Source organism: Chelonia mydas, chromosome 3 (genome assembly GCF_015237465.2).
Source record: "Chelonia mydas isolate rCheMyd1 chromosome 3, rCheMyd1.pri.v2, whole genome shotgun sequence".
Lineage (NCBI taxonomy): Eukaryota > Metazoa > Chordata > Testudines > Cheloniidae > Chelonia > Chelonia mydas.
Genome location: NC_057851.1, coordinates 198,960,442 through 198,970,867, shown reverse-complemented (window position 1 = coordinate 198,970,867; position 10,426 = coordinate 198,960,442). Strand labels below are relative to the sequence as shown.

General features: G+C 44.8%; 1 long non-coding RNA gene across 1 annotated transcript in view; it reads left to right on the top strand.

Annotated features, from left to right (window-relative positions):
• The first annotated feature begins 772 nt into the window (after positions 1-772).
• Positions 773-10,426, top strand: part of LOC122465270 — a 46,578-nt gene continuing 36,924 nt past the window's right edge. The window contains exon 1 of the long non-coding RNA XR_006289987.1: positions 773-912. This is a non-coding gene — a long non-coding RNA (uncharacterized LOC122465270). The remainder of the gene's footprint in view (positions 913-10,426) is intronic.

Below are 10,426 nucleotides of genomic sequence, written 5' to 3'. Positions count from 1 at the left end.
GCCACTGGAGGAAAAATGCGGAGCTTAAAATGCCTATTGCAAGGGTATTTAATTCCAGGGACTCTCCGGCTAGCTGGGGAAGAAGGAATGGCTGGATCGTGGCCTCTTCCCTGAAGTAATTTCATGCCCTTTGAAGTTTTCAGAGGGGGCCTGCACTGCCCTTTTCATTCGGCTGTTCAGGTTTCTCCGGCTTTGTATTTTACTAACCCAGGCCGCTCTTGGCACAAATCTCTCTACAAGTGACCGTGCTTGTAGAGTAAACAAACACACACACACACCACACAAAAACCAGCCCCACTTCTACACTGTCGCAATAAGATCTTTGTAACTTCGGTCCAATTTCGCCTCTCACATACGCATTTTAAGGGAGTGCAGGCGGGTTCGACGAATTTTAGGCTTTGCAAAGGCTGCTGGTGGTTTTGCTCCAGAACCCCCTTTCCACCAGCAGAGGAATCCCTGTTATTATGGGTCGATGCAAACTGCCAAATTAAAAGACCTGCTCCCTACAGATTTAGTATTCTAAAAAGAAAACACCACCCCCACCATGGGGAGGGGGGAAATAGATCTTTATAAAACGCTTTAGTCCTTCGTAGCAAATCCTGGGTTTGCACCCCTGATATTTCTCGGCGCGTAATAAAGCCTACAAGACACTAGCGTTTTAATCCTTTCTTTCTGTTGTAATGGTGATTACTGAAAAATGCAAGCTAGCCATTTAATCATTCCATCTTGCTCGTTTTCTGGGAAGGGGGGGGGGGGTCAGTAAATAGTCTGCTATACCCGCCTCTTTCCCTGAAGAAATTTGTGCGCCAGATATTTAGAAAGCTGCAAACATCTCTCACCTCTTATTAAAATATCCTTGCTGTGGACTTCCCCTCAGCCGCCCGGTAGCTATTCAGGTATGCGCGCACGGAGGTAGGTCTGGTTCTTTTTCCTTGCAGTTTCTGGGTAACAGTGTTTCTCTCTTTATGGTCGGTTCCATTCATTGATTTTAGTCTAGCAATTTTATCATTTCAGCCAGGCAGCCGGGGTGGGACATAATGAGACGCTACATAATAAGGAAAGAGAGCAAGGTTCCCTCCCATTTAAAATTACTGCATTTAAGAAATTAACATTCAAAAGGCAGAACCATTCCAGCAAGAGAGACAGTATTGGCAAATAATGCAGCGAGCTGGTTTAGTCCCTGCTGCTTTTCAAGTGATATTGAGTGACTATGATCAACAATGCCTATGAATAACCGAAGTCACCCTCTTATGAGACCCCAACGACTGGAGGAGAAGTTTGCCGTCGGTTGATTGCTTGATTTAGGATATAAAACTTGGGAACTAGTAGAGTTCGAGACCGCCTTTCACCGCTCTGACATTTAAGGGGTGAAAATCCGAGGGCACCCAGGCATGGAAACACACGTGTAAAGTCAAGCTGTGTTTTTCAGGGGGGAAATGATGAAGAATCGGTCAGTTTCTTATCTTTCTCTTCCTGATCCGGGCATATATATATAGTTGTCAAGGGACAATAGCTGAGCATAGTTACAAAAAGAACGAGACGATATATTTAAACTGATCTTTAGCTTTCAAATAAATATAACCCTCCCTGTATCCCCTAGTATACAAGATTTGCTGGGGCTTTAAGCGGATAAAAGGGTAAATTATTTTCAGTAACAGTAAGAAAATAAGCGTTCACACACAGACCACTCACTACAGTGCAGGGAAACCTTCCGTCTCCATCCCCAAAGAGTTGTTAGAAAAACAAACCGGGAGTGATTTGTACGGTCTGGATTCAGCCTGGTTTGTCTAATCGTTCAGGCGATTGTTTAATTGTCTGCTGTTTTCAGTCAAAAGTAGCTAAACTGTCCATGGAATTAAAGTCACTAACATTTCAAAGGGACAAATCTCGCGGAAGAAAAGAAAAAAGAAAAGAAAAGCTGTGTGACCATTTGAAAGGACAGAGAAGTCGCCGGTGCTTCACTCATTTCCCAGAAGCATGTTGTGTGTGTAAACCCCCCGGTGCTGCTGAAAAGGTGGAGAGCTCCTCACTGCGTCTCCCCGGAACCCAGCCCCTTACCTTGGCTCCGGCTTGATTCCTGTTTAGCAACGAGATCTGAAACGCAAGGCGCTGCCTTACGGGTGAATTGTGTCAGTTTTCATAACAAACAGCCTTCCGGCGGATTAGCTGCTCTCGCAGGCTAAATTGTAATTTCTTTTGTGGCAGGCACAATGCTTAAAGAATAGCTCGACAGAGACAAAACCCACTTGAATGTAACAAACTGTGTGCAAAGGTGTAGACGTGATATCTACCTAGCCAGGGCTGGCTAGCTAACAAACGTGCTTCTAGAGAGCGACCTTTTTTGTTATTATGGGGCCCTATGGTTCTTTAAACTCTGTGCTCACGCTCGTGTGTGTGTTTGTAGATGTGAGAGAGACCAAGCAGAAACATAGGACAACCACTACAGAGCATCTGTCTAAAGCGAGCGGCTGGGCCACAAAATTCACATTTAAAAATACAGAATATAATGTTACCGATCAAAGGTGTAACATTGCGCAAACAATGTTCGGCGCACAGAAGGAAACTGCACGTTCAAGCCACAAATGTAGCATTCAGCGAAACTGATTTGGAAAGTCAGAGACAACTATTATGCGGCTAAGAAAGAAAGGCTTTTCTCTCCTGTTATATTTACCTGAAACCTTTGTTTGACCAAGTTATCAACTGAATCCCCATTGTTTCATCTCCTGCTATACTGGGAAAGTTACAACCGTCGTGGCAACTTTCAAATTAATAATAATAATAATAAAAGAAAAAGTCTGAAAACTTCTAAGGAAGAGAGAGAAAAGTTTAGTTTCCTTCCTCCATCAAAAGCAAAAGCAGCAGGTTTACTTTAGTTGAACAAGTTCAGCTGGGTTTAGGAGGGCAGTGTACAGAACGCAAGGAATCAGTTTAACTTGCTAAAATGCAGAGGGGTTTTTTATATTATTATTATTATTATTGATTTCACCCTTGTGCTTTCAGCCCATCCGCTGAATACCATTTAGGCCAAGATTGGGTATAATGGAAATATCATCAGGAGACAATTACCCTTTCAGCGTATTCACTTCTCCTCACAGACACTGTTATTTGAGAAATAGGATCATTTGATTTCATATTGCACTAAATAACACCCAGCCGTCTCAAATTGCCAGCTTCTTAAAAACCACCCATTGGAATAAATTGCCACGCTACTCATCGGGATTTTGGGGGAAGAGGGGGAGACAGAGCAATATTATGTGGCTCGGGCATAACTTTACAAAAATCTAGATAGGAAAGAACTGAAGCGATCAAATCAGACACACGGACACATGACAGGGCCCCTCCGCAAAGACACGGGCAGGTTGTTGGCAGGTTCGGACACTGGCTCTTGCAAGCTGAAATTTACAAAAGAAAGTGAACTTTCAATCAAAGCCACGCAGGGTAAAAGCCAGGCGGTAGCTTTTAGTGGCCAACTCACTGCTTATGGCAATGCCGAGCGCAGGGCTTGCTAGGCGCTGTAATATCTGGGACTTGCTCCCCAGCTCCCTCCCCATCCCCCTTTCTCTCCTCCCCCTTCCAGTCCTGGTTCTCTGGACTTCGATTCGGATAGACACATACCACGGGTTCCTTCCGGCTTCCGCGGGGCTCCTTTCCAGCCTGCGTGTGTGTGCGGGGAGGGGTGGGGGGCTTGTTCTGTTGCATTGTGTGGCTGCGTTTGAATCGGAGACGCGAACCCCACCGAGTCCCGCGAAGGGAGCCGCAGTCTCTCTCCTTCTTCTTTCTGCCTCTCTTCTAGTTGCAAAGTCTTGGGAGAGGGAGCGAGACACGCGAAGTTTCCTGCACAAACTGCAGTCCCTGGCATTTTCGAGACAGATAAGCAGCGCTCAGCAATGCGCTGAATTTGTTAATTGGCACTTGAACCGCTAAGCCTGATGTGCGCGATTTTGCTAGAGGTTTTTTTTTTTTTTTTTTAAGCAAGATTTTACCCTTTGTTGCATTGATTACATACATGCCAAGGTGTAATGTTCCTTTAAGGCTATCAGTGCCTGCTCTGCTAATCTGGCCATCACAGACTTCATTATATTTGTATTAATGTCATCCTCGGATTACTAATTAGATTGGCTGGATAATTGAAAATTACAAGGATGGGCTGTGTACGGAGGGAACCTCTAAACATTTAATAGGACTTTAGATATCTAGGTGAACTCATCCTATAACATTTCTTATTAATTTCGGCCCAAATAGTGTTTTGGGAGATTAGGTAGAGTTTGGATTTTCAGCTCTCTAAAACCCTTGTGGATTCTCTGACCAAAATTTCCTTTGGGTAAAAATGGGACATTTAAATATCAGGTAGGAAAATGCTCAAAAAAATGAGGGTGAGAGGTGAGAATGAATCTTCAGAATCGTTAAAGGCCCCGATCCTGCAGTCCTTGCTCAAGCAAAAACCTCTGTCCACTAAGAGACTGATCCAAAATGCACTGAAGTCAACAGGACTTCTTGCACTGACTACCATGGATTTGGGATCAGGCCCTAAGAACTTTAAGATTTAGCCCAAAGTTGGGAACAGCTGGTTCTCCTTCATAGAAATACGCCCAGGAAAGACTGGGAGCAGAGAAACGTCATTCTTAAAGTGTGTGCAACTCACTTAATTAACACGAATTAAAAAAATAACAATCCAGTGTGGTCAGAAGATCCTGAGATTAGAAACTCCAGTGTATTGTTTGCATGCAAAAGGCCATTGGAAACATATAGCACAGTGAACCTTACCTTTAGTCTTTCCAATTTAGTCTGAATTCAAACAGGTGTGCGGGATTGTTTGTTTGTTTGTTTGTTTTTAATTGGGGTTAGTCATTTTCATCTGAAAGCAATTTATTCTCCAGGCTGGGAAAGTGGAGAGAGAGAAAGAGAGAGTTATTGCTATTTAGGTGTAAACACTTGGGGGGGTGCTCTGATAGAGATCATGAAAGTAGACGGATTTTTCAGGGTAAATGCTTTACGATTCGGAACTTCATTCGAAGCCAGCCTTCCGCAGCGTATCCGTTCCGTGTAAACCCAGGCAGAATGCAGGCTCAACCCCGAAAATGCTGACCACAAACAATCTTTTTTACATAGGGGAACTAAGCGCTAGTCTCTGAATGAACCACATAGGGCAGATTTCCCCACACTGCTCTGCTAATACGTAACTCATTCTTGATCTGTTTTCGCCTTCAGCCTCTTCTGGGGCAGAGATGGCAGGTCGCATGGCTACCCTGCACCGTGGGGTTTGTAGATAAACACACTAGAGAGCCACCGGGAACCATTTTCACCTTTAGGAAACCGGTCTCGGGGACGCAGGCTTAGGTCAGTGCTAGCTGTTCCCAAAGCAAGTAGAAAAGAAACCCACATGTGATTGTGAGGCGAGCTCCCTTTTCCTCGAGTTGTAACAAAGCTCTGTCCTCGGGGATCTGTTAAAAAAAAGATCCAGCGTTAGCTGGAGCCAGTTGCATTTTGGGCATCATTCAAAATAGAATTGTTAAATGAAATGACCGTGATTGTGAGACTAAGCGTGTGTGCGCAGGTCAAGGTGTTGCTGTTCTGAAATACACGCGCAACCTAAAAGGCGCAGAGGATCTCATTTAAACGCCACAGGGTTGCGTGTAGACACCTTTCACGCAGACACCTCATTGGGGAGATCTGATGGAGGGAATGGGACAATAACTGAGAGCTGCTGGCCATTGCCAAACACCTTCACAAGGGACAGGGGCATTTGCTGTAAGAATAGGGGCCAGTCGACGGGGCAGGTGTTGGCCGGCTGGCAGGACGTATGACACCCGTTAACAGATGGGGCATGTCTTTTCCCGAAAAAAATACAGCCAGCGCGTGCTAAGGGGGTTACGAAGGAGACCCAGGCAGCTTGTTTTGGTCTTTTGAGAAGTGACTTAGGAGGTTTTGTAGGAGCCGCTTTGGGGGCTTGTTTTCCAGGTTGCACCGACGCGCTCCTGGCAGACTGGCTGCTGGAGGTGGGAGAAATCCGTGGACGTTTTTTCATATCAAACCCGCCCCCGTGTCCGAAGCACCTTGGCTGCGGCTCTGTTCTGGCTGGGCAGGTCCTGGGGTCCCTCTCTCGGGGAGCCCACCGTGTTTGGTGCCGGGGCTGGCCTGCCCGGCCGAGCCGGTCTCCTCCGAGCGAGGCTGACCGAGTAATTTCCCCGCCCCAGCCCCATCAACTTGGTCTTTAGCTGTTGAGCTGTGGAGTTTTGCTCCGCTTTTCTCATGCTAATCACCCCATTCCGCGTCTCCCCGGGAGGCTATTTGGAGCGGGGTAAATCCCCTTGCTGGCCGGCGGGGTGATCAATCGATCTTGTTCCAGGGCGTTTGCCCGGGGCGGCGCAGGGAGCTCGGGAGGTGGCCAGAGGAGCCGGGAGCAGCCTGTCCCTGCCGCGGCCTCTCAGGGGGTCGGCCCCAGCGCCTCAGCCCCCCGATTTATTTACCCCTGTCAGAAAATATGTCGAACGAATAGAGACCAGAGTCTTTTTAAAAAAAAAACTTTCTCTAACCAACCCCCCCCCCCACTACACCCTCCCCCCATTCAGATGCCCAAGGCCAGGTCATTTCTCACTCTTCGAAAACTGGCCCAATTCCATCGCTCTCCCTCCTGCCTGGGCTTCTGTCCGTCATTGACGCCCCGCGGACCGGGCTTTGAAATCAGCCCCGGTTCCGACAGTGCAAAATCCTCCTAAGAAACGTCAAGATACCCCAACAAAAGCCCAGCATCTAAACCCCCCCCCCCCCCCCCCCCTCCCCAATTAGCAGCCTCCCAACCCTTCCGCTACGTGGGATTATAGTAAAGGCGACCCGAATGGAAACAGGGCCTGCTCCTGATCTGGTTGTGCCCAACAGCCCCGCTGATGTCTGAGGGTGGGGGGCCCGCTTCTGGCGACAAGCCAACACACACCTCCCCATCAAGCTGGCTGTGCACCCCCACTTCCAACCCCACACAATCCGGGCTGCTCGTCCCACTTCTACCTTATCTTTGAAAACGAACATGGCACTGGACAAGTCTGGCCTCTCCCCGCCCTGTTCACAGATGTGCAGCTATTTCTGCTCCGTTTGCCCTCCATTTCCAACCCCCCCCCCCGCCCCCGCTTTTTTAAAACGTGCCTTTATTCCCAAAGGACAGCATTGCAACTTGGAGACTCAATTAAATAAATAATACCAGTTCTTCGCTTCTCCTTCTTCGTGGCTTTATTCCAAAATATTTCCTTGCCCGATTGATTTATTTTTAAGGGGGGGGGGGGAGAAAAGGGGGAGGGAAAAAAGAAAGAAAGAAACTGTTCTCCTTTCTTTTCCCTGTATGCAGGGTAATTGATAGGCTCTATCAGAGGTCAGGATTTGCATAAGAATTAAGAGCAGTAAATTAATTTAATATTCCATGCACATCTCCAATTATTCCTGCAGACCTTTGTCTCCACGGCTGGCAGAGAGAAGGTTCAGCTGCTCTTCAACCAAACAACATCTGTGCAGTTAATAATTTGATAAACAGCTCATACAAATAGTTTCTGAATTATCTGCCAGCCCAATGACTATTCAGTTTTGAAACGTTTGGCAAGGTCTCATACGTGTGGTCTGAGCTCAGGTTCTTTCGTCTAGAGATTTAGGTGCCCGGGCAGACATTTTTCGTCCTTATCCTTTACATATAATCAGCTACTTTCAACACAACCCCATCAATAACAATATGTAAAAGAAGCAATTACCAGTAATTAATAAAAGCTTTTTTTTTTAAGTTTCAGCTGATTGTTGCTTGTGCAGACCTAGGGCGTGGGGGAGGAAACTGATTTGAAGACACTAGATAGGACGAAGATCCATTTCTGTTTCGCGCAATTCAGTTCCAGGAGCTGCCCCGGGGGCAATAACACATTTTTGGCTTGAGATTTTCGTCTTTGTTTTGCCCATGTCGTTTTGTGGTTAATGGCAGTACCCATACAAATGAGAAATTAATCGTTCTCGCTAGATTCAGGCTTGTACAAGCTTCCCCACTACACATCAGGCGAGCCCTGATTTGCAACCCCTTCTCCAGAGCCCAGACTGGAAGGTGGATATATTTCCAGGGGAAATCTTGGACAAGATTCTCTGCCTTTCGAGTGATTAAAACTAGAGTCCTAAATCCAGGCTTAGGCACTTAAATAAATTGCCTGATTTTTAAAAGGGCTGAATACCCAGTGATTCCAATGGGAGCTTCTGGGTGCTCAGCACGTCTGAAAACCAAGCCAGCTAAGGTGCCTAAATCTAGATGCAAAAGTCTTAACTCCACGCACCCCGATTTGAACATCTTGACCCTTAGACACCAGGTTTTACTAGTCTTAAAAATATATGAATACTGATGGATCAATCCATTATTAAAATGGATAATCTGGGTATTGATTTATTTGTAAAATATATGTGTTTAATCAGCAAATATCATATCCCACCTCTGTTGTATAACTGGAAACTGGGCCTGATCAGATAACCTTACACTGGTGTGAAGATTCTTTACTATTTTCCTCTGATGCATGTCTTGTGGTTTTAGCTTCTGTTTTAATACATGTTAATAAAGGCTTTAGTGTCTGTGTGAGTAGGTGGAGAGAGAGAGAGAGAGAGAGAGAGAGAGAGAGAGAGAGAGAGAGATTTACATAGATATTGGGAACCCACTTATAGAGAAGTCAGATATAGTGAAACTGAGCATGTAATGAAGTTGAATGGATGTACTAAATTGTTTTCATGTATTGCAATGTGCGACTTTCATTTTCAGTAATGATGGCCCCCTGCTTAGAGAGAGAGTACTCAGGACCTTGCAGGATCTTTTCCACAGTAAAGTTGTCCTTTTAAAAAAATACGACTTCACAAGAGGATGGTTCCACGGGTTTTGTATTTTAATATTCTGTCCGTTGGATTCATAGCTGTAAATTGGAAGTAGGGAACTATTCCTTTTTCCCCACTTAACATAACATTGACAGTATGAGTACTTGAAGGCACTGAAAACTATATCCAAGTTTTCTGAAGGCTTGAATAAAAGGTATTATAGCTCTATGTCCTTGCACTTCGTTGAGAGTATGGTAGCATTGATCTTAAAATACTGGCTAACTTTCTTCAGCATAGAGGTCTAACTATCTAACTTGGCAATGAAGATAACACAATACTTCCCAGAACTGTATGAAAGAATCCTTGTTTCAGACAAGATGTAATTAAGTTAGAGAAGTATGGCTATGAGAGCTGGATGGATACCACCAAAAATAAAAAAAAACCCATCAATCAATCCATGACTATTCACTTGAGTTAAAATCTGAATGATCTCGATTATACCCTCCCCTTTTGTGTTTGCACGCTGAAAACATTTGAGAAATGGAGTCTTCTCAGGTGACTGCTCATGGAAAGCAAATTTTAAGCCCACATGCTCAAGTACTTTAGTTATGCTCGACGAGGTACATTTTAGATAGGACAGAACACTGCTTGACACAGGTACCCAAAATCTCTCGCCTGGCCCTCAGAGCTCTGGGACATTTGCCAGACAAATTACTGACCTTACCCTTTGCTACTGGGGCTGAATATCCATGCAATTACTTTGTTCAAATGTGATGAGAGAAAATTAAATTTAAACTCTGAATGCAGTTAGTAAATCTCCCAGTCACCTAGTTTTTCTATTAATGAGAATTCTGGCAAAGCTGCTATGCCCCAGAAAAGAAAAGGTTTAAAATTTTGTAGAATTCCCTCATCCTGCTTATCTGCTGCCTCTCTCCGGTCCCCTCCCTTTCCCTGACAGAACCCAGCCCCAATGGCTCCTTCCAGCCCTCTTCTTGATTATAGGAGTTATACTCATCCAGTCATGAGACAGAAACAATACCACATAGCCAAACAGTGGCTTCCTGATTGCGGGAGTTACACTCATCCAATCAGGAAATAGAAACAATATCATGTGGCCAAACAAAACTATCCAACCCAGCTTAGATTTCATATCTGTATTATGGAATATTTGTAGTGAACTGCCCTCAGTTAAGTCATAGAATAAAACAGCTTGTGGGTTTCTTCTCCTAACCTCCCCAGGCCTCGTCCCCCAGTAAACTCACACATTTGAAGAAATTGCAATCAGCTCATGGACAGCCTATGAACATTAAAAAGAGGCTAAATTCATGGACTACATTATTCTTTGTGCATTATTCAGTTCTAATCACAATAGAGCTCATGCTAGTCACATTCACTTCTAAGGCATTTAATATTTTCTTAACATATTAATATTATTTGCATTTTATTTGATCTTTTAAATGCATTTGCATTACAGGGCCTTCCAAGCTTTAAAGAGTGTGTATGTCTCCAGTATCATTTATGGGCTTGGTTCTGTCTATATTTTCTTTCACTTGATATGGACTTTCGTCTTTGGCACTGGGATCGGCGTTATCAATGTTAATCCACTTCTTAA